Genomic DNA, 23,128 nt, shown 5'->3' on the forward strand with positions numbered 1-23,128 from the left:
TATAGCGAAAACCTCTAAAAAAAAAAAAAAAGATACAGAGGGTGTAACTCTCCCAAATTCATTCTATAAAGCCTCCATTACCCTTTTCCTTAAAACAGATAAGGATAGGATAAAGAAGGAAAACTGTAGACCGATATCCCTGATGAATATAGACACAACAATTCTCAACAAGATACCAGCAAATCATATCCAACAACATAACAAAAGGAATACACATCACGACCAGGTAGGCTTTATTCCAAAGATGCAATGTTGGTTCAGCATATGTAAAACCATAAATGTAATACACCATATTAACAGAAAGAAAGAGGAAAAATATATGATTATATCAATTGATGCAGAAAAAGCATTTGATAAGATACAACTCACTTCATGATCAAGACTCTCAGCAAAATCGGCATACAAAGGTAATTTCTCAACACAATAAAAGCTATGAAAAACTCATAGTGAACATCATCCTGAATGGAGAAAAACTGAAAGCTTTTCCACTAAAAACAGATACAAGACAAGGATGCCCACTTTGTCCACTCATTTTCAATATAGTACTGGAAGTCATCACCAACACAATCAGAAAAGAGAATAAAATAAGAGGCATTCAAATAGGAAAAGAAGAGGTGAAACTCTCTCTATTTGCACATGACATGATTGTATATATAGAAGACCCATTGGTATCGATGAAAAAATTCCAGAAAGTAATACATGAATACAATAAAGTTACAGAATACAAAATCAACCTATAGAAATCTATAGCATTTCTAGATACAAACAGCAGGTAGACTGCGATAGAACTGAAAAAAGTAATTCCATTTACCATAACCACAAAAATTATAAGATGCTTAGGAATAAATGTAACGAAAGAAGTTAAATACTTCCACAAGAAAAACTATGAGAAGCTAAAAAAAGAAATTGAAAATGACACAAAAAAGTGGAAGGACATACCATGTTGTGAGATAGGAAGAATTAATATAATCAAAATGACAATTCTACTCAAATTAATCTCCCATTGGTATCGATGAAAAAATTCCAGAAAGTAATACATGAATACAATAAAGTTACAGAATACAAAATCAACCTATAGAAATCTATAGCATTTCTAGATACAAACAGCAGGTAGACTGCGATAGAACTGAAAAAAGTAATTCCATTTACCATAACCACAAAAATTATAAGATGCTTAGGAATAAATGTAACGAAAGAAGTTAAATACTTCCACAAGAAAAACTATGAGAAGCTAAAAAAAGAAATTGAAAATGACACAAAAAAGTGGAAGGACATACCATGTTGTGAGATAGGAAGAATTAATATAATCAAAATGACAATTCTACTCAAATTAATCTACATATTTAATGCAATCTCAATCAATTGCCAGAGACATTCTTTTTTTCTTTTCTTTTTTTTTTTTTTTTGAGAGTTTTTTGCTATAGGGTGCGTGTGCTCACCAGAAAGACAGAGAGACAGAAAGCAAGAAATCACCCCCCAGGAGGGATGGCCACGCTGCAATCCCTTCTCCTCTCGGGATCTTGGGCACACACGCACATGAGCCCAGTGTAAGTTTTAAGCCACTGAGTCCGGGACTCAAACCGTGGTCAATTCCATGAGAGTCCAGTGACATAGCCATTATGCTAACTGCTGGTTCCCCAGAGATATTCTTCATAGACCTAGAAAAGACAATCATACAATTTGTCTGGAATCATAAAAGATCCCGTATTGCCAAAGCAATTCTGCACAAAAAGAGTGGAGTGGATGGCATCTTACTCCCTAACCCAAAAAATATACTACAAAGCTGTGATATTCAAAACAACATGGTATTGGCACAGAAACAGATGGTGGACCAATGGAACAGAATAGAGTCCCCAGAAATAAATTACCAAACATACAGTCAACTGATTTTTGACAAAGAGTACCAGTCAATCCAGTGGGCAAAGGAAAACCTCTTTAGGAAATGGTGCTGGTAATACTGGATATCCACCTGCAGAAAAATGAATCTGAACCCCTTCCTCTCACCACTGACAAAAATCTACCCAAAGTGGATCAAAGATCTAAACCTAAGACCTCAAACTATAAAATTGCTGTTGGAAAACAATGGGGGAAACTCTGGAAGACATTGGGGTAGGCATAGATTTCTTAAATAAGACCTCCAAAACACAGTCAATAATCCCAAAAATAGACAAATGGGATTACATTAGATGAATGAATTTCTGCATGACAAAAAATACACTAATTAGTGTGAATAGACAGCCCTCAGAATGTGAAAATATTTTTGTAAACTATGCATCAGATAAAGGACTGATAACAAGAATACACAAGAAACTCAAGCAGATGTCCTGGAAAAAAGATGATCAACCTTATTAGAAGATGGAAGAGTAAGTTGAAAACAAAACAAAACAAAAAAAACAAAAACACTCTCTAAGGAAGACATATGAATAGCCAAAAGGCATATGAAAAAATTCTCAACCTCTCTCATTGTAAGGGAGATGTAGCTCAAAACCACAATCAATGAGATACTACCTAACCCCAGTCAGAATGAGGAAGATTAAAAAAAAAAAAAAGGTAAGTGCTGGCAGGGGTGTGGTGAACACAGAATTCTGCTACACTGCTGGTGGGAATGTAAATTGGCTCAGTCATTATGAAGAACAATTTGGAGATTCCTCAAAGATCTACCATATGATCCAGCGATCTTACTCCTTGGTATCTACCTGAAGGACAGAAGAATTCTTAATTGGAAAAGTGCTTCCATATTGAAGTTTATTGCAGCATTATTCACATTGCTAAGACATAGAACCAATCCAAATGCTCATGAAAAGATGAATGGATTGAAAAACTGGCACGTATACTCTATGGAATACTACTCAGCCAAAAAAAAAAATCCCTGGGTTTTGTCAAAAAGTGGATGAATATGGAAGATTTACTGCAGAGTGAAGCAACCCAGGCAATGAGTGAGAGACACTGTATGTCTGCATTCTGTGGTCGAAACTGAATGACTAGAGGATACAGAAACATACTAAATGATTGCAAATACCAGTTAGAGGGTGGGAAGAGGGTCAGTGAAGGAATAGAGTCTGGGGAAGGACATTAAGGAGAAAAATAGAGGCAAGTCATTTATGGGACAAAGAAATGGGTTATTTATTGAATATAACTTTATAGTACTGTTAACTCAACTGGTGAGAAATGTACACATGTTAGAATATTCACTTTGCAAGCTAAGTAACATATGATTGAATGTATAAAAGAAATTGAAATTAAAAATTAAGGAAAAAATGTGTCATAAAACTTGCAGACCTTTGACTGGGAGTCAGCAGGTGTTGTAGTGGTTAAGCTGCTGGACTCTCACATGGCTGACCATGGTTCAAGTCCCAGATCTGTTGCTTGAAACTCATGCCATGCACACGTGCATGTGTGTGTGTGTATGTGTATGAAAAATTCTGAAAGGAGAATGGAAGAGAAGAGATTATGGTGTGGCCATCCCTCCAGAGGAGTGATTTCTCACTTTCTCTCTCTGTCTCTCTCTGTCTCTCTGGTGAGTGCACATGCTCTATAGCAAAAATATCTTTAAAAAGTAATTGGACTCCTAAGGATCTGCAGACTTCATTCTCAGAGACACTGCCTTATATTAAGCTTGTGGTGTTCTTGATAGAAAGCACATGTTATTGCAAAATTATAGGCATGTATGTGTTTGGAGTATAAGATTAACATTATTTCCTAATGTTTTTATTTGTATAGCATTTCCCCTGCCTAATAAACTTCTCAAGTGGATATGAGACACAAAGAGAGAGATTATAATATAACTATTATGCTTCTGGATCTTTCCTCACAATTATATTCCCTGGTGGTAATCAGATCAGATTTGAACATATGGAATATATTACCCAGGGTCTGATTGTGGCCATATACAGCAGTTGCTATTTTACCAGTGACATTTAATTCAGATAGCCTAATAATTATTTGCATAAAGATCATCAAGCTTACTTAGAAACTACAGCTTTATCTGTGAATTATGAAAGCAGATATTACTTTAATACATTTGCAGTAGTAAGAAATCAAAGCAAAGCTTCTTGCAAAGTAATCCTTTCCTTTTTAACTCATTGCTCTCAAATGCTGCTGATATATAAATGTATCATCACAGATGTTTGACCATTTACTTACATATTTAAATTTATTTATTTATTTATTTATTTATTTATTGGAGAAGTTTTTGCTATAGGGTACATGCACTTGCCAGAAAGACAGAGAGAGACAGAGAGAAAGAAAATAAGAAATCACCCCCCGGGGGGATGGCCACACCACAATCCCTTCTCCTCCATCCTCCTCTCAGGATCTTGGACACACACACACACACACACACACACACACATACACACGCATGGCGTGAGTTTAAGCCACTGGGTCTGGGACTTGAACAGTGGTCAACTACATGGGAGTCCAGTAACATAGCCATTATGCCAACTGGTGATCCCTAAATTTATTTATTAAGAATATATTGTATACATAGTATCATTAATGTACTGTTTTGAATATAAGTCTTAAATCATTTTTGAAGAGGTCAAGAGTGTCAAAAGAACACGACTTTTTCTCAATAATGACTTTATTACTTCTCTTTAAAGTAGAAGTTTAGAAAGTAAGCAATGGTAGTAGTTAAGAAAGTTTTCTGAATAAAGGCTTAACACAATTCTGAGGGCTTTGCCTATACTTAAAATTTTTATTAACATATTGATTTAATAACTAATTTAAAATAATAGAATTGGAGAATTTTTAAAATAATTATTTTATTTTATTAATTGTTACTAGTAATCAATTTGCTGTAGGGCATGAACACTTAACTAGAGAGAGAGAGAGACAGAGAGAGGTAAAGTGAGAAAGTAAGCCAGCGGGTCTGGGACTTGAACTACAATTGGCCATGTGTGAAACCACAATTGGTCATGTGCCTTAACCACCATGCCACCTGCTGCTTCCAGAATCACAGGATTTTAAAGTTAGAAATACCCTTAGATATTATGAAGTAATATCCTCATTTCATAGTTGAATAAACCAGGGAATGTGAAGTAACATTTCAAGACCTGTTTTACTAAAAATGGCTCATGTATATCATAAACTCTTTAATGTCTATATCTATATCACATTGTCCAACACAGCATATTATAGAACACAAAGTTGCTGATAGTTAGATATCAACTAAAGTTGATCCTGACTATATTAGTTTCCTAGGGCTGTTGTAACAAAGTACCAAAATTGGGTGGCTTAAATCACTGGTCCCCAACCTTCTCAGAACTAGGGACTGGCCTCATGAAAAACAATCCTTTCATGGATAGGTTACGAGTGGTATTGGTTCTCAGATGACCCAAGCACACTATATCCACCATGTACCCTGTTTCCACCATACCATTTTGCAATATACAATGAAACAATCACACAACAATAAGATTTGTACTCTTGCGAGAATCCAATAACACTGCTGCTATGACAGGCGCAGAGCCCAGGCAACAATGCAAGCAATAGGAAGAGGGAGCAAACAAAGATAAAGCCTCCCTTGCTTGACTGCTGCTGAGCACTCTCACTCTTAATCGGGCAGATCAGCAATGGTCTGCTGCCTTTCCAACAGGCCATGCACCACCACTGGTCCACAACCTGGAGTTCAGGACCCCTGACTTAAACAACAGATATTTATTATCTCATGGTTCTGAAGGCTAGAAGTCTGAAATCAAAGTGTTGGTGGTGTTGACTCTCTTTAAAAAAAAAAAATTAAAGTTTGTTTATTTATTTCTTCTGAGAGAGAGAAAAGATAAACAGAGAGAGAGTCAGCACTCCTAACAAGATCCTTACACCTTGATTCACCCCAGCCTTGGCCATCTCCAAATCATGGGCACACAGTGCATCTTGCATATCGGGGACAAGGTGGGGGGAAGTCTCTAGACTTGAACCATGAACCTTCAAATGTGGGATTGTCTCTCAAAATGTTGCATTTTGCTACGGCACCATTTTTGGATGCCATGGTCTTTCTCAGGATTGTGAGGGAATAATCTATTATAGGCCTTTCTCCTTGGCTTGTGGATGTGTCTTCATGCTGAAATGACATTTTTCCTGTATGTGTTCCTGTAGCCAAATGTCCCCCTTTTATAAGAACACACTAGTCACATTGGATTAGGGGTTCACTCTAGTCTCATATACTCTTATATTAACTAATTACCTCTGCAATGACCCTATTTCCAAATAAGATCACATTCTGAGATACTAAGGTTTAGAACTACAACATATTAATCTTTGAGGGAGTGTGGGGCACAATTCAATCCATGACACTAATTGATTACTTCAATAACAAGATTAGAAGCTGACTTCCTTTATCAGCCTCAAGGGCATCAATTCCTGTGCTCCACCCCACCCCTGCTCAGCCATGTCTATGTCCTAATTCTTGTAAACTATGAATATGAGCAGTTATAAGGAAAAGGAAAGTTAAGGTTATAGGTTGAATTGAGGTTGCTAATCAACTGATCTTAAAATAAGGAGACTATCCTGGATTATCTGAATGAGTTCCATGAGGCCCCAAGTCTTTAAATGAGGAAGACAGAGGTAGAAGAGTTAATATAAAAGTGATGTAATGTGAGGGACCAGCAGTTAGCATAATGGCTATGTCGCTTGACTCCCACGTAGTCAACCATGGTTCAAGTCCCGGACCCTGTGGCTTAAACTCACGCCAGGCGCGTGTGTTTGTGTGCCCCAGGTCCTGAGAGGAGGGTGGAGAAGAAGGGATTATGGCATGGCCATTCCCCCTGGGGGGTGATTTCTCGCTTTCTGTCTCTCTGTCTCTGTCTTTCTGGTGAGGGCACACACCCTATAACAAAAACCTCTCAAAAGAAAGAGTGATGTAATGTGAGAAAGAATATCACCATTTCGAGCTTCCAACATGGAAGGAAGCCATGAGCTGAGGAAAGTGTGGCCTCTGGAAATTGGAAAAGGCAAGGTGGAATGGTTTGTTCCCTTGAGCTGTTAGAAAGAAAAGCCCTGCTGACACCTTGATTTTAACCCAGTTAGACACAGTTCAGACTTCTGACTTCCAGAATCATAAGATAATAAATTTGTGGGGTTTTATAAGCTATCAATGTTGTGGTAATTTGTTATAAGAGTAAACATACAGTTCCTTTTTTTAAGATAGTGACAGTGATTTCCATATGTTCATATTCTCCTGTATTTCCTCCATTAACAGGTAAAATAAAATAATTAGAATTAAAATCATCTCAGTGGTGGAGCCACTGTTGTCATTAAAATAAGTGGACTTTTAACATTTCTATCATACAGGACTAGCTATTCTCTCAATAAGACAATGTTGACTCTAGGCTGGAGTAAAGCTTATCAATAATAGATAATATACAAGGGTGAATACTTTTATTATATATTTCATCACACTTGTGAAAACAGATGAAAGAAAATACAGTTTTTTTCTGACCATCAACTCTTACGAATTTATGTTGGGAGTTCCAGTCTGAGTATACCTCTTCTTGTTGTGCAGGCCAGCCCTTCAAGTTTGCCTCTGGGACTTGGAGCCCTCTGGCAGAGCAGAGCTGCTTGCTTCCTGAGTCACGTTCACCTACTGGGATACTTGGTTTCTGGTCTGCCTCTCCTCGTGGGTGCAGTCAAATTTTCAGGTTTGCCTTTGGGACTTGGGATGCTCTAGCCTGCACTCTGCACAGAGTGCATGAGACTTAAGCCTCTTCACTAAGTCATTTCTACTTAGCTAATCCCTAGCTCATCGGGACCTAAAATGTTGATAGAGAAGCAGATCATCTGAAACTACCTATATAAACTTTATCTGCTCTGATCTGAAAGACATAACCCTCTATTTATAACACACTTGTGATCTAGGGATGCCATTCTCTCCTCCAACACTACAGATTCACTCAAAAACTAGAAAGAAGTGAATGCATCATAAGATGACCAAAAATCATCACAAAGACAGGAAAAAAAAAAAAAAAAACACGAGGAAACAAGGAAATAACTCTCCCCCAAGGGAACACAGTAACATCTCATCAACTATGGATGACACAGAATGTCCATTAGAAATTTACAGAATTCACAGAAATGTCAGAAAAAGAATTCTGAACATTCACTGTGATAAAACTCAATGAGATGCAAGAGGAAACAGACAATCAATTCCAGGAAATGAGAAAATCATTTCAGGACATGAAAGAGGGTTTTCATAAAGAAATAGACACACTAAAAGTAATCAAACAGAAATACTAGAAATGAAGAATACAATACAAGAAATTAAAATTTCCTATGAAAACATTAACAGCAGATTGGATCATGCAGAAGAAATAATTTCTGATCTTGAGGACAAAGTCTCTACTCTAGACCAAACCACCAAAAAAAAAAAAAAAGAAAAAAATTCCTCACCCCAAAATGAGAATAACTTATGGGAAATTATCTAGACACCATTAAAGCAACCACATAATGGGTATTCCAAAAGGAGAAGTTGGTAAAAGCATGAAAAATCTCTTCCATGAAATATTATCTGAAAACTTGCAAAATATAAAGAAACATGGTGAAATTCAAACTCAAAAAATAAAAAATAATTCCAAATAAAATCAACAAAAACTAACCCCTGGAGAAGATTAAAAAGACAAAAAAAAATGATAAGTGTTGGCAATGTTGTGGTGAAAAGGAAACTTTCCTAAACTGTTGGTGGGAATGTAAATTGGTCTGGCCACTGTGGAAAACAATTTGGAGGTTCCTCAAAGACCTACAAATAGAACTACCATATGATCCAGCAATTCCACTCCTGGGTATCTACCCAAAGGACAGGAGAATGCTCAGTAGGAAAAGTGCTTGCACATCTGTTTATTGTGGCATTATTCATAATTCTAAGACATGGAACCAACCCAAATTTTCATGAACAGATGAGTGAATTGAAAAAGTGTGGCATATAAAGTCCATGGAATACTCTTCAGTTACATAAAAAAAAAAGAAAAAAAAAGAAAAAGAAAAAAAGAAAAACCAAGACCCTGGCATTTGATAGAAAGTGGATGAATATGGAAGATTTATTGCTGAGTGAAGCAAGTAAGGCTGTGAAAGAGAGACATTGTATGGCTCCACTAAACATATACTGACTATCCAGACTCTATGGTAGAGACTGAAAGATTAGAGGGCATAAAACATGGAAAATAGTTATGAACACGGGAGATAGTGTGGAAAGAGGGTGAGAGAATTTTTAAAACAAAAAAAAGGAATCAAGATAAAGAGACCCTCTCCCTGACACACCATAGCCAAACTGGTCGAAATCAAAAACAATGACAAAATCCTAAAAATGGTAAGAGAGAAACATCAAGTTACTTACAATAACCAGCAAGATTATCCTTCAAAATGGGAAGAACAAATAAAATCATTCTCGATAAACAAAGCCTGAAAGAATTCACCAACACTAGACCAGCTCTTCAAGAAGTACCAAAGGGAGTATTGTATTAAGAGAACTGGAGAGAGACAGATCTAAGATAACAAAAAAAAAAATAAAAAAATAAAAACACAAGAAAATGGCAGTATTAAGTCTGCAAATATTGAAAATAAAGTTGAATGTTAATGGCTTAAATTCTCCTATATAAAAACTCAGACTGGCTAAATAAATTAAAATAATTAAAAGAAAAACAGGAGCCTTCTACACGCTTTCTACAAGAAATATACCTTAAGGATGAAGACATACATAGACTGAAAGTGAAAGGCTGGAAAAATATATTCAATGCAAATGGAAACAAAAAAAATATGTTGGACTCATGATACTAATACCAGATAAAATATAATACAAGATGAAAGCTATAAGAAGAGACAAAGAAGGACACTACATAGTACTAAAAGGGATAATTTACCAAGAACATATAAGTATCTATGAACCAAACACTGGGGCACCCAAATATGTGAAAGAGAGATCTCTTAGAGCTAAAGGGAGAGATAGACTCCAACACAAAAATCACTGGGGATCTCAAAACTTCGCTGTCTCCTCCGAACAGATCATCTAGACAAAAAAATAAAGAGATACAAGATCTAAATGATACCATAAATCAAATGGACTTGACAGACATGTATAGAACATTTCACCCAGCAATCAAAAAATACACATTTTTCTCACCCCTACATGAAATGTTTTTGGAGATCTACCACAAAACAAACCTTTACAAATTCAAATGGATAGAAACTATATCCAGCATTCTTTCTGACCACAATGAATCAAACTTAAAATCAACTACAGAAAGAATCCTGAAAAATACACAAACACATGGAAACTAAACAACCAAGTCAATCACTGAGGAAATTAAGGCTGAAGTCAAAAGATTCATTGAAACCAATAATAACAAACACAAAAGTTTTCATATCCTGTGGGGCACAACAAAAGCAGTCATACGAGGAAAGTTCATAGCAATTAGTGGCTACAAGAAAAAAAGAAACAGGTATCAGATTAAGAACATCACATTTTAGGGAACTGGGAAAGCAATAACAAAAATCTCCAAAAAATATCAGGAGAAAAGAAATTATAATAAAGATTCAAGCAGAAATAAATGAAATAAAGAATAAAAGAACCATATAGAAAATAAATGAAATAAAAAGCTGGTCCGTTGAGAAAATTAAAAAAAAATATATGACACACTTTTGCTACATAAATAAAGAAAAACAGAGAAAGGGACCAGAGAAAACAAATCAGCAATGAAACAACCAATATTACAACAAACATAACAGAAATACAAAAAGATCATGGCAGAATATTATGAGAGATTATATGCCAACAAGAAAGAGCATACATGAGATGGACAACTTTCTGAACACATAATTTACCAAGATTGAACCAGCAAAAAAAAAGGAAACCCGAATAGACCAATAACGAGCAATGAGACTGAACCAGTAATAATCACCCAATAAAGAAAAGCCTAGGTGCCAATGGCTTCAACTTTGAATTCTATGAAACCTTTCTCTTTTTTATTTCTCTGGGTTTTATTGAAATACATCTAAATTCTTTTAATTTGACTGATCAAAGTGGTATATTGATGAATCTAAGATAATAAAAATAGTATGGAAGTATTGCAGAAAGAAACAACTAGATTAATAAACAAAATACAAAGCTCAAGAAGTTTAATAGGTAACCAAGTTCATAGACAAATTCTACAAAACTTTTAAAGAACCAACTTCAAGTCTCCTCAAACTATTTATAAATATTCAAAAGAAAGGAACTTTCTTAAATTCATTCTATGAAGCCTCTACCTCCCTGATCCTGCAAACAGACAAGGACATAGAAAAAAAAGAAAACTATAGACCAATAACCCTGGTGAATAGAGATTAAAAAAAATTCAATAAAGTATGAGAAAATTGTATACAACAACACAATAAAAAGATTATACACCATGACCAGGTAAGTTTTACACTAGGGATGCAAGCATGATTTAACATATGCAAAACAATAAATATATCACATTAAAAAAAGGAAAGATAAAAACCATATGATCATAACAATTGATGCAGAAAAGTTATTTGCTCAAATACAACATCCATTCATGATTAAGACTCTCAGCAAAATTGGTACAGAATGGACATTCCTCGACACAATAAAAGCCATATGTGAAAAATCCATAGCTAACATCATACTTAATCTGGAAAAGCTGAAAGCTTTTCTACTAAAATGGGAACAAGACAAGGCTGCCCAATATCTCCACTCCTTTTCAACACAGTACTAGAAGTCCTAGTCAATGCAACAAAACAATCAAGTAAAATAATTGATATTCAAATAAGGAAAAAAGAAGAGAAATTATCTCTATTTTAGAGGATACGATTATATACATAGAAAACTCAAAAGAATCCACAAAAAAAATTGCTGGAAATGATAAATAAATACAATAAAGTGGCAGGAAACAAAATCAACATGTCAAAATTTATAGTATATATTGAGGTAGAACTGAAGAAAGTAATCCCACTTGCAATAGTCACAAAAACAATAACAAAATTAGGAATAAAGTTAGTCAAAAAAGTGAAAGACCTCAACAAGGAAAACTATGAAAAATTTAAAAGAAGAAATCGAAAATGATACAAAAAAAGTGGAAAGACAACCCATGTTCTTGGATTGGAAGAATAAATATAATCAAAATGTCAATTCTACCCAAATTAATCTACAAATTCAATGGAATTCCAAATAAACTACCAGAGATAGTCTTCACAGAAATAGAAAAAAAAAATCATAAAATTTGTCTGGAATCACAAAAATCCCCATATCACCAAAGAAATACCATACAAAAAAAATAAAGTTGGAGACATCTTACTTCCTGACCTCAAAATATATTATAGAGCTGTGATAATCAAAACAACATGGTATTGACAAAAAAAAAATAGGCAGGAAAGTCAATGGAATGGAATTGAGAACCCAGAAATAAACCCCTGGACATGAAGCAAACTGATCTTTGAGAATGAGCACAAGATAACCCAATGGGGAAAAGAAAATCTCTTCAGCAAATGGTGCTAGAAAAAGTTGATATCCATGTGCAGAAAAATGAAATTGAATCCATATCTCTCACCACTAGCAAAACTCAACACAAAATGGATCAAGTATCTATACATAAAACCTCAAACTATAAAATTACTGATGGAAAACACACGGGAAACTCTTGGAGACATCACAGTAGGCAAAGACTTCTTAAATATGCACCACAAAGCACAGGTAATAATTCCAAAAATAGACAAGTGGGACTATATCAGGTTAAAAAAATTATGCACAGCAAAAGGAATAACAATCAAGGTGAGGAGTCAATCCTTAAAATGGGAAAATATATTTGCAAACTATACCTTAAATAAGGGACTGATAACCAGAATGTACAGGGAACTCACGCAGCTTACCTGCAAAAAAATAACCAATCCAATTAAAAGCCGGGCAAATAAGCTGAACAGACAGCTCTCCAAGGAAGACATATGAATGGCCAAAATGCATATGAAAAAGTGCTCAAAATCTCTTATCATAAGGGAAGTGCAAATCGAACTACAGTGAAATATCACTTAACCCCAGTCATAATGAATAACAGTAAAAAGTTAACAAATGGAAGCCACCAGGTGGCAACATGGTTAAGGCATTGGATTCCCACATGGCTGACAGCAGTTCAAGTCCTGCACCTGGCAGCTTGAAAATCATGCCAGGTGTGTGTGCATATGTGCCCAAAATCCCAGAAGGAGGGATTGAGACATAGCCATCCTCCCTGGGTGATGATTTGTCTTTCCCTCTCACTGTCTCTTTCTCTCTTGGTTAAGTACATTCACCCTATGGAAAAAACCTTTAAAAATATATAAAAATATTAACTAATAATAAATACTGACGAGGCTGTAGTGAAAAGTGAGCCCTCCCACTCATTTGGTGGGAGTGTAAATTAGTTTAACTTTTCTGGAGAACAACATGGAGGCTCCTCAGAAATCTATAAATAGAACTATCGTAAGACTCAGTAATTCCACACTGAGGTATCTACCCAAAGGATAGAAAAGCACATACATGTTTATTGTAGTATTCTTCACAATTGTTAGGATGTGGAATATTCAAGAACAGATGAGTGAATTGAAAAAACAGGGCACATGTACATTGTGGAATACTACTTAGTCATAATAAACAATGAGAAACTGAGATTTGACACAAAGTGAACAAATAGGGATGATTTAATGTTAAGCAAAGCAAGTCAGAAAGCGAAGCAAGTCAGGCTATGAAAGACAGGCATTGTATGTCCTTACTTAATATATACCAAATGTCTGCACTCTATAGCAGAAACTGAAAGACTGGAAGTAGCAGTAGCAGGCAAGGCAATGAGTAATAGGTGGTAGGAAGGAGGGGATCAGGAAAAAAAAAGCATTTAATACATATAAAAATTAAAATTTATCTGTGGGTTTTAAAATACATGGTAATGTTTTGACTAATACACAGTTTATAAATGCTGGGAAAAAAACACATTGCACACTGTAAAGATGTACCGTGATTAAATGTAAATAAAAACATTTAAAAAAGAAACTATTCATGAATTTAAAAAAAATTTTCAATAGGATAAACTCATTTATTTTGTGCTCTTACAAATTAGAAAATGCCTGTGTAACTTTCTAATCAATATCCATGAATATACGTATCCTATTTGGATTTCTATTAACATGAATCAGTTTTATTACTTCCTGAACATCACAGAATTAAACAAACCAAAATGTATTTTTAAAAAAAGTATATGTTGTACAGGAAGTTACATTTCACCTTATACTAATGCTTAACAGCCTTTAGTGTCCATATGAATGACTCAGGATCTTACTAAAATTCAGATTCTGATTCAGTATGTCTTGTGAAGGGCCAGAGATTTTACAGTTTCTAAGCAGTTCTCAGGTGACGTCCATGATGGCACTTCATGGAACACAGTTTGAGTACCAACGATTGAATAGTTATAGATGCACTAAACCTTACTAGAAGAATAAATTGGCTTCCTATTAAAACTTTCATAAACAACTATTAAATTTTTTTATTATTACTTCTTTAATTTGCTATAGGGCATGTGTATGTGTGTGTGTCTGTCTGTCTGTGTGTATGAGAGAGAGAGAAAGTAAGAAAGGAAGCCTCCAGGTCCAGGACTTGAACTGTGGTCGACCATGTAGGAGTCCAACACTTTAACCACCATGCCACCTGTTGGCCCCCATATTATAATTAATACTGAATCCATAAAAGCCTCTCTTTACATGGGGAAAAACAAACAAACCTGAAACTAACCGTCCTCATCTTTTAACCATTTATCTGTAATAAAATTGAGCCAATTGGTTCTAAATAATGCCTGATTGGTTGGTTACTTTAATAACTAACACACATATTCAGAAATAACTTCATGTAGTAATACTGTTGTCTTAGAATAATATGGATGAGTCAAGGCTGAACATCTAGTACATAATGTAATACTTCCCACTAATACACAATATATTTGTTCTTCCACATTTTATAATGTCCCAGGTCTTTTCCAGTTGTTCCTCTATTGAGATTTGAACCAACAAACTATTGGTCTATGAAAGGGCAAAGCTATTTGGAAATTCAGTCTCAGATAACTACTTTCTGAAATGGCAGAGCTATTCAATCTATAAAACACAGAATAGGTAGATCAAGCTAACCAAATAAAAATATTAAAGCACTAAATTGGTATAGTAGAAAACTTATTTCATCTTATAATCTACTCTTTCATAAAATCCAATGAAGAAGTGATTTCACCATTTGTTAGTTTGATAGTAGAAAGAATATGGGTTATGTGCCATCTGAAAATTGAAGTTACTGGAAGTCAATACAATGATGTTTTTCCTCTAAACCTAAATACACATGCACACACACACACACACACACAGAAACTTAATCTCCACTGAAAGAAAATGCCACTGCTATTAGAGACTCAGAAGAGAAAGAAGAGTTAGAGGTCACACACACACAGACACACACACACAAACACATCTAAAAAAAAAAAAAAGAAAGATAGGCCTTGCTCTAGCTCCCTAAACTATCACCTAGCAGCCTAGTAATTAAATATGCAAACTCTAGAGTGATATCTGCCTTCAAATTCTGACTCTGCCTTCAAGTTCTAATTTTGTGACTTTGCATAGACACCATGCACAAATCCTTATTTACCTGAGAAAAGTGCCTACCAGGGGCATATATGTCACATGTTTGCATGGCTGTTTTAAGATCCTTAAAATAAATATCCACAACTCTGAGAGAAAAAAGGTTAAAGAGATTTTTTTCTAAATGTTTGCCACTTTAACAAGTAATGAGCTTAAAGAATCTAAGAACCAACTTCATTAGACAAAAGTCAAGTTAAAAAATGGAAGACAAAGAAGGTAGGAAAGTTGTTGCAGATTTTTTCACAGATGATTAATGCAAAGTATACCATTTAATTGACTGGTATAGTATAACTCATCTTTTCATTTGTTGTGTACCTAGATCTCTGGTTCAAGCCAGGCAGTTATGCTACTTGCTAACCCAAGAATGACTCCATTTGCATGGGCAGGTTTGCCATAGGGCGGGCGCCACCACGCCCGGGCAGGTTTCAACCTATTGCCGTGAAATATTATGCAGACAAAAAATGTCTCAGTATATCAATGAGAGCTTCTGAATATGCTATAAACTATTTCTCCTTTCTTGTGCAAATTGTATCTCTCTAGAATTATCACAGTTTAAATATACCTAGATATTGCATACTTGATGCAAGTATGTGAGGACATAACTAATTTGTTTTAAGATTTTTTTTTTTTTTGCCATAGGGTTGTGCGCTTCCCAGAGAAAGAGAGAAAGGGAAAGTGAGAAATCATACCCCTGGGGGGATGGCCAAGCCACAATCCCTCTCCCATTGGGATTTTGGGCACACACCCAGTGTGTTTTTCAAGCTACCAGGTCTAGGACTTGAACCACAGTCAGCCATAGGGTAGTCCAGCACCTTATCCACCATGCCAAATTCTGGTCCCAGTACAGAACCAATTATCATCTTAGCTAACTGACTACTATAAAATCAAAATCAATAATTCAAATGTTTTTATTTTTATCCTATTTGAGATTACAGAAAATAAAATTTCCTCTGGAAGTATAATGCAGTTTTAAAAACAGAATCAAATTTTTTAAAATATATTTTATACAAAATTTCATGCTATCTTTTTCAATCAAGTATGTCCCTACTTAATATATACCAAATGTCTATACTCTGTGGCAGAAATGGAAAGGCTGGAAGACAAAAAAGCATGGAAAGCAACAATGGATACCAGAGACAGTATGGGAGGAGGGCTGGAAATGGAGGGTGTGGAGGGAGAGAATTAAGGGGGCAAAAAAGTAATTCAACAAACAAAAAAAAATGCAAAATTATCTGTTGATGACAATGTGTACAGCAATTTACTGAATTAACCCACAGAGCATTTATGCCAGGAAAATTCATTTTTAATGTTGTAAAGATATATAGTAATTGAATGTAAAAGAAAAAAAAAGAAAGAAAATGAAATAAAAAAAGAGTGTGTTTTAATAGAATACCTAAAATAAGTGTAATCCTATACCATTTGGTCATGCCTAGAAATCACTGAACTTATAGAAGTATTATGGTTCCTGGAACACATTGTAGTTTAAACACACATACACAAACTCTAGGCTGGCACACAAGAAGTTTAGATCTTAGGTAAAGCTCTGTCAAAAATTCATTACAAGACTTGGTCAAGCACAGCTTGGTGATTACATATCAAACAGACCTATGTTTGCATCTTGACTGTGACATTTAGTGGTGATATGGTCCTGGGCAAATCAACTGCTTTGAGCATATGTTTTCTCATTTGTAAAATGGTAACTAATATTAGAAAGTATCTCATAGGTATGGTTTAAACATGATAACATTTATTAATGCTGGTAAGCTATTTCCCTTTTCTGGGTTTCATATTTCTTATGTATAAAATGAGGGAATTGACTTATAATTAGAAAATCTTCCAGCTCAGATTCTACAACTTAAATGAGAAAATCCAATACCATCCTCTCATTCAGATAGGAATTGTAAAATTAATCTTAAAAACCCAATTACTGGGCCAGCTGGTAGCCTAATAGTTAAGACCGCTAGATCCCACATGGCTTATTACTGCATGGGTCAAGTTCTGGACCCAATGGCTTAAAAAACATGCTGGGCGCACAAGAATGCATGCCCAAAATCCTGAGAGGAGAATGGAGGAGAAGAAACTGTGACATGGCCATCCGTTTGGTGGGGGGTGATTTCTCTCTCTCTCTAGCATACACACCCTGTAGAAAATTTAAAAAGCCACATTCTCATTTTTAACCTTTTATTTTAAGCTCTTTAAAATAAATACCATAATTCTAAGCACCACATTCTACCCAGAGTTGCCTAACTTTTAACAGTTTTGCCTATGCCTAGAGAAGTCTTTTTAATTACTATGCAAGCTGACTATACTAAAACAGCTTTGAGGTGATTCACATAATGTAGGTAGTAAGAGAAAAGATCAAGAAGAAAGTATTCTGAACCCCTATAATAAATAACATCTTTTGTTCACTTACTCTAATCTACAACGATTTTCAAATTTACAAATTATAACACTCTTATGTACTGCTTTATATCCATGTTCTTAAACTGCAAACATCTATGTGATATTGGGATAGTGCCTCAAAGTGAAGCAGTAGCAAAATGAAATCTGTAAAAAGCCTCTATATTAAAGCACAATCACACTGTCATTCAAGTAAAAGCTCTGTAGAACAATAGAATTTGAAGCCTAAGGGTAAGAGAGTGACAACTTATATATTAGAGAACAACAATTATGGCAACCATCACAATGATCAGCTCTGATGGAAGAAACATACAAATGAAAACTTTCAGGATAGTTGATGTAAAAACAGCAACTGAAATATAATACAACAAAAAGTAATTAGATTTTTAAGAGACAATACATGATGCAATGTCATCAAAGAGAAGTATAGAACAATGGAATATATTTTCATTCAATATTTTTCAAACAGAAAATTACTTTCAGGATCACTTCCAGGATAATGTTCTCTTGGTTTTCTTTATGAGGACATATAAATGAAATATCCAGAGGTCACCCATTAAGATATGCATAATTCATTTACCCTGGCTTACATTTAAGCTTTCTTTTTTTTACTGAAAGTTCTGCCTAATGATGAATAAATGTCCACATTATTCAGTTCTCCCTATGAAAATAACTCTTTGTTTCTAGGGAAAAAAAAACATATAGTTACACCTATTTTGATTAGTCAGCCAGGTGCTTTGAGTAGATGATTAAAAAAAAAATAGATGGCATGATCCCTCTAATATACAGTTGAGGAGTCCAGGGAAACATACACACACACACACAATCAAATAAGAAGACAATACAAAGCAGGCTATAAAAATGTGACAAACACCAGAACTGATGTGGGAATTCTAGGAAAGGTGAACTCAATTATGGTTAGGTTAAATTTGGAATGCTATGAAGAGGTGAAATTTGAGTTCTAAAGGAGGTACAATTGAAATTATGTATGAGAGGGCATTTAGGTAAAGGGGATGGTGGTGTGAAGAGCCAAGTTATCAATATAGATTGTTCAGGGAACATTAAGAAAAAATGTGCACTAAGGAAGAAAACAAAGTAAGGTTCCTACAGTAAAATGAGGCCAGATTACAAAGTTTTTTGAAATCTAGGCAGAATTGGGCTGGGAACAATAGAAAACAGGGAGTCAGTATTTAGCTAAAAGGAAATGACTTGATGAAAAGTGTTCACAGATCATTACCCTGGTGGAATAAATTAAGGACTGGGGTATAGATGAACGCTGGTTAAGAAGATCCTATAATGACTGTACAAATGTTGGTGGAAGTTTACATTGCAGAGAAAAGGAAACATAGATCATGGTGTGAGAAGATTTTCAAAAGAAAAGTCATAAGAACTCAGTAATTCCTTAGCTATAAGAAATGAAAAATCCAGTTTCCTCTGTGAAATTGTCAGGAGTCCATGATAAAACCATGGAAGAGATCAATCGTACATCTGTACAATCTCCCCACCTAGGGCAGACAGGCAGGTTGTTTCTCATGATTTCTGAGTAAAATCCTCCTCCTAATGATAGGCTGTCTCTCAAAATAGGATTTGACTTCTGTGTTCTAACAGAGATACAAAGAAAACAGGAGTTAGCACCAAACCTGAAATTGGAAGTAAAGATTTATGAGATTGTTCCAGGAAGGAAAAATAGGCGAGAAAGGAAAATTTCTTACTGTGAGTCTTTACAAAAAAAATGTTTCAAAAATCACCGAGTGTCATGTCAGATCAGAGCTCCTTGAAGTTTATAAATTGGATTCATTTGAATTTTTTTCCTCCAGTCTCTCATCTCAGAAATTTCTATTCTTTAAAATTTCCTACTAGTTCTGTTATTCCAAATCTACTACCTGGAGATCAAGAATTTACTTTCTCAAATTTACCACGCCCACCTTGGATTTGTATATACTCAGTAAACCAGATTCAAAGTAACTGGCAGATCTTGCTTTATAAACTGGCATTAGAAACATCACAAGGCTAACTTCCCTACCTTCCCCATATTCAACCCAGACAGGACTCAGCCCCACCCACTCCAGCGACACAAAAACAGCGCCTGCGCAAACTCACGCCTATTCTTTTCGAAATGACGCGCCTCCCCGCCCCTCCCCCTTCCCCCCTACTAAGGTACGAATGCGCAGGCGCAGCGCCTTTAGTGCTTTTGAGTAGGGATGTGAGCAATCTACTGTCCAGTTAAAGTCAGAAGTGATAGAATTCAAAACCCTCTTTTTTTCAGAGACAGAGGCTCCACATTACTGTCCAGTTAAATTCAGGAGTGATAGAATTCAACACCCTCTTTTTTTCAGAGACAGAGGCTCCACTTCCTTCTACTATCAGGCCAGAAGCCCATCCCAAACGTCGTCCTTTCTCCGAGCAAAGTCCTTTGCTGTCTTGCAAAGCACACTGTATCCTTCTCCTCAGCTCCTTGCTAATCTAACGCTGCGGGCAGCTTTTCGCTCTGAGCGTAGAGACCGTTGACGCCTAAAGCCGCACCAATTTGTTTGCTGCTTCTTTAGGCCGCGGAACCTATCGGTTCCCGACTGGCAGAGCATTATCCCAGTGCCTTGCCCCCCTCCTTTGCCCGTCGCACCCACCCAGGTTGGGTGCTTACCTCGGGCGTGGTGCGGACACGGAAGGGATCGGGGTGCCCCAGATCAGGCCAGTGCTGGAGCCGGCGGATTCAGCGAGATTTTTCCTGGGTCTCCACAGCCGCCTCAGACAATGAAATCAGCGTGTCCGATCATCAATTCTCATCATGATCGTGACGTCACAAAAGACAGCGGCCAATGAGAGCCCGAGATCAGCTCCGGACAGTCTCTGGCCTCAGCCCAGAACCCAAGAGTAGGGAGGGGGGAGGAGAGATGGCTGCCTGCAGTGGGGCTGCCTCTTTCCTGCACATATGAGCTGCATCGAAGGCCAGTCCTCTCTACCTCTTCTTCCTTGAATAGCTATGAACATCCAGCATCCCTATGACTGCATTAGTTAACATGCCAGCCATTTGAACAGGTGCTGTGTGGTCTTCCAACTTGAGATTCACTGTCAGCAAAATTGTTGCATGCTGTCGAAACCAAGTGATAGCATAAAGAAATAGTCTTTTGTAGTCAGAGTTCAATTGACAGGTATGCATTCAGTTTTCCTAATATTCAACAAGGTGCCTATCAAGCCGTTGGAATTTTTCAGTAAGAGCAAATGTAAGGTAAAATGTGGTTGGTTGACTTGGGACAGAGACAAGAAATTATGGGTTTCTTTCATGTAACCCTAACCCCTGTTCTGCAGGAAGTTATTTGGATGATGACCATTACATCAGTACAGAAGAATGTAGATCCACAAAAAACTCTAAGGTAGAGGACCTGAATTATCTACAGTCAATGATCTATACAGCGATTTAGGTGATTTTAAAAAACAAAAATCAAATAATACAGTTACAGATTGTCCAATGGCTTCCCCTCATGTATATGCAATAAAATGCAAATTTCTTATTGTTTTCCCAAGGCCCTAATGATCAGGCTATTGCCATCTTTCTGACCTCTCTTGCCACTAACTTGCTTTTCTATCCCACTGCCCTTATCTCCATTTCTCAAACAAGTCAATCCCATGTCCACTTCAGGAATCTTTTGTTATGCCATCTGATCTTTGTATAACTTCCTCTCTTGCTTGAATACAATCTGTATTCAAATGTAACCTCTTAAAGAGGCATTACTTCTTCAAAATTGTGATCTTTGTGACACTCCCTATACTTCCTTTCCTAGTTTATTTTTCTTCATATTGTTATCTTTACTAAATATATGCTATGCTTTTAGTTACTGCTAGTATAAGTTCTATGAGGGCAGTATTATTTTTAGTCAGTTTTGCTTATTATTATATCCCTGATATATATGAGTCTTAGACACAAAGTAGACCAATCAATAAATACTTCTTGGATGAGTGATTAAAAACAGAATATTCATATCATTAGTTTCCATTTTCAATCAGATTAGGATAGCCTGTAATGAGAGAGACCAGCTAAATAATTATAGTTGAAATCCAGCTTCTACATTACTTGGGCTTAGATCAGGTTGTTAAGAACAGGAATTAATAAAAATTAAGGTTTATGAGAAATTTAAAGAAAGAATAATAAGGGTGAAAGTGGAATATTCTGAGATGACTTATTCATGATGGATTAACATGTTTACTAAGTTCCTACTGAGTACCTGGTACTGAGCTGTATGAGAGAAAAAGAGTAAGGTCCTTACCCTTGAGGAATTTATAATCCAATTGACAAGAGATGATATATATGAAATAAGAGTATAAGAAGAGGCAATTATACTCATCCAGTTTTAATTCTTTTTTCTTCATGACACTCTATATCTAAGCCATCAGATATCTGGAGGTTGTACCATCAAATGTAACCCAAGTCTGAGTATTCCTTACCTCCTACATCACTATTACACCAAAGTCACTATCATCTCTAGTTTAAACTAGTGAAAAAACATCTTATATGGATTTCGATCTTCCATTCTTTTCCACCTTTGATTCATTCTCTTAACAAGAGTCAAAATATTTTTTATGAAGTTTGAATAAGACCTTATCATTCACTGCCCTAAAGCCTTTCAAATGGTCCCCATTACTTTAACAATAATGATCCAAGTCCTTGCTATGTCTTTTTGCCCACCAATTGCTCTTGCCCTGGTTCAATAAGTTCTAGCTACATTGGTCTCTATCTCTCTCTCTCTCTCTCTCTCTCTCTCTCTCTCTCCCTCCCTCTCTCTCTCTCCCATTTTGGAAAGATTGGTCCTTCTTCAGAGATTTTATACTTGATATGCTTTTCTGGAAAACTCTATCCCCATATCTTCACATAATATAATTTTCTACATCAACCAAACTGTCTGCTAAATGTTACCTTCTCAAATGGGTTTTTATAAAACAATAAATTTAAAATAGCACCATTGAATCACTATCACTTCTATGTCCTTGCTGAACTTTATTTTTCTCAGATCACTAAGGGAAACTACATTACTTGCTTGATTATTTGTTTATTTTGCTTTTCCCCACCAGAATATAAAGTCCAATGAGGCAGGAACTTGCCTCTTGTGTTTACTGT

At 35.8% G+C, this 23,128-nt stretch overlaps 1 protein-coding gene across 1 annotated transcript in view; it reads right to left on the reverse strand.

Annotated features, from left to right (window-relative positions):
• The window catches only part of HDX (highly divergent homeobox), a gene marked incomplete at its 3' end in the record, with an annotated part of 70,353 nt that extends 49,572 nt beyond the window's left edge, over window positions 1-20,781 (reverse strand). The window contains exon 1 of the mRNA XM_006166826.3: window positions 20,660-20,781. The remainder of the gene's footprint in view (window positions 1-20,659) is intronic.
• Between the last annotated feature and the right edge of the window lie 2,347 nt (window positions 20,782-23,128).

Source organism: Tupaia chinensis, unplaced genomic scaffold (assembly GCF_000334495.1).
Source record: "Tupaia chinensis unplaced genomic scaffold, TupChi_1.0 Scaffold144341_1, whole genome shotgun sequence".
Taxonomy (NCBI): Eukaryota; Metazoa; Chordata; class Mammalia; order Scandentia; family Tupaiidae; genus Tupaia; species Tupaia belangeri.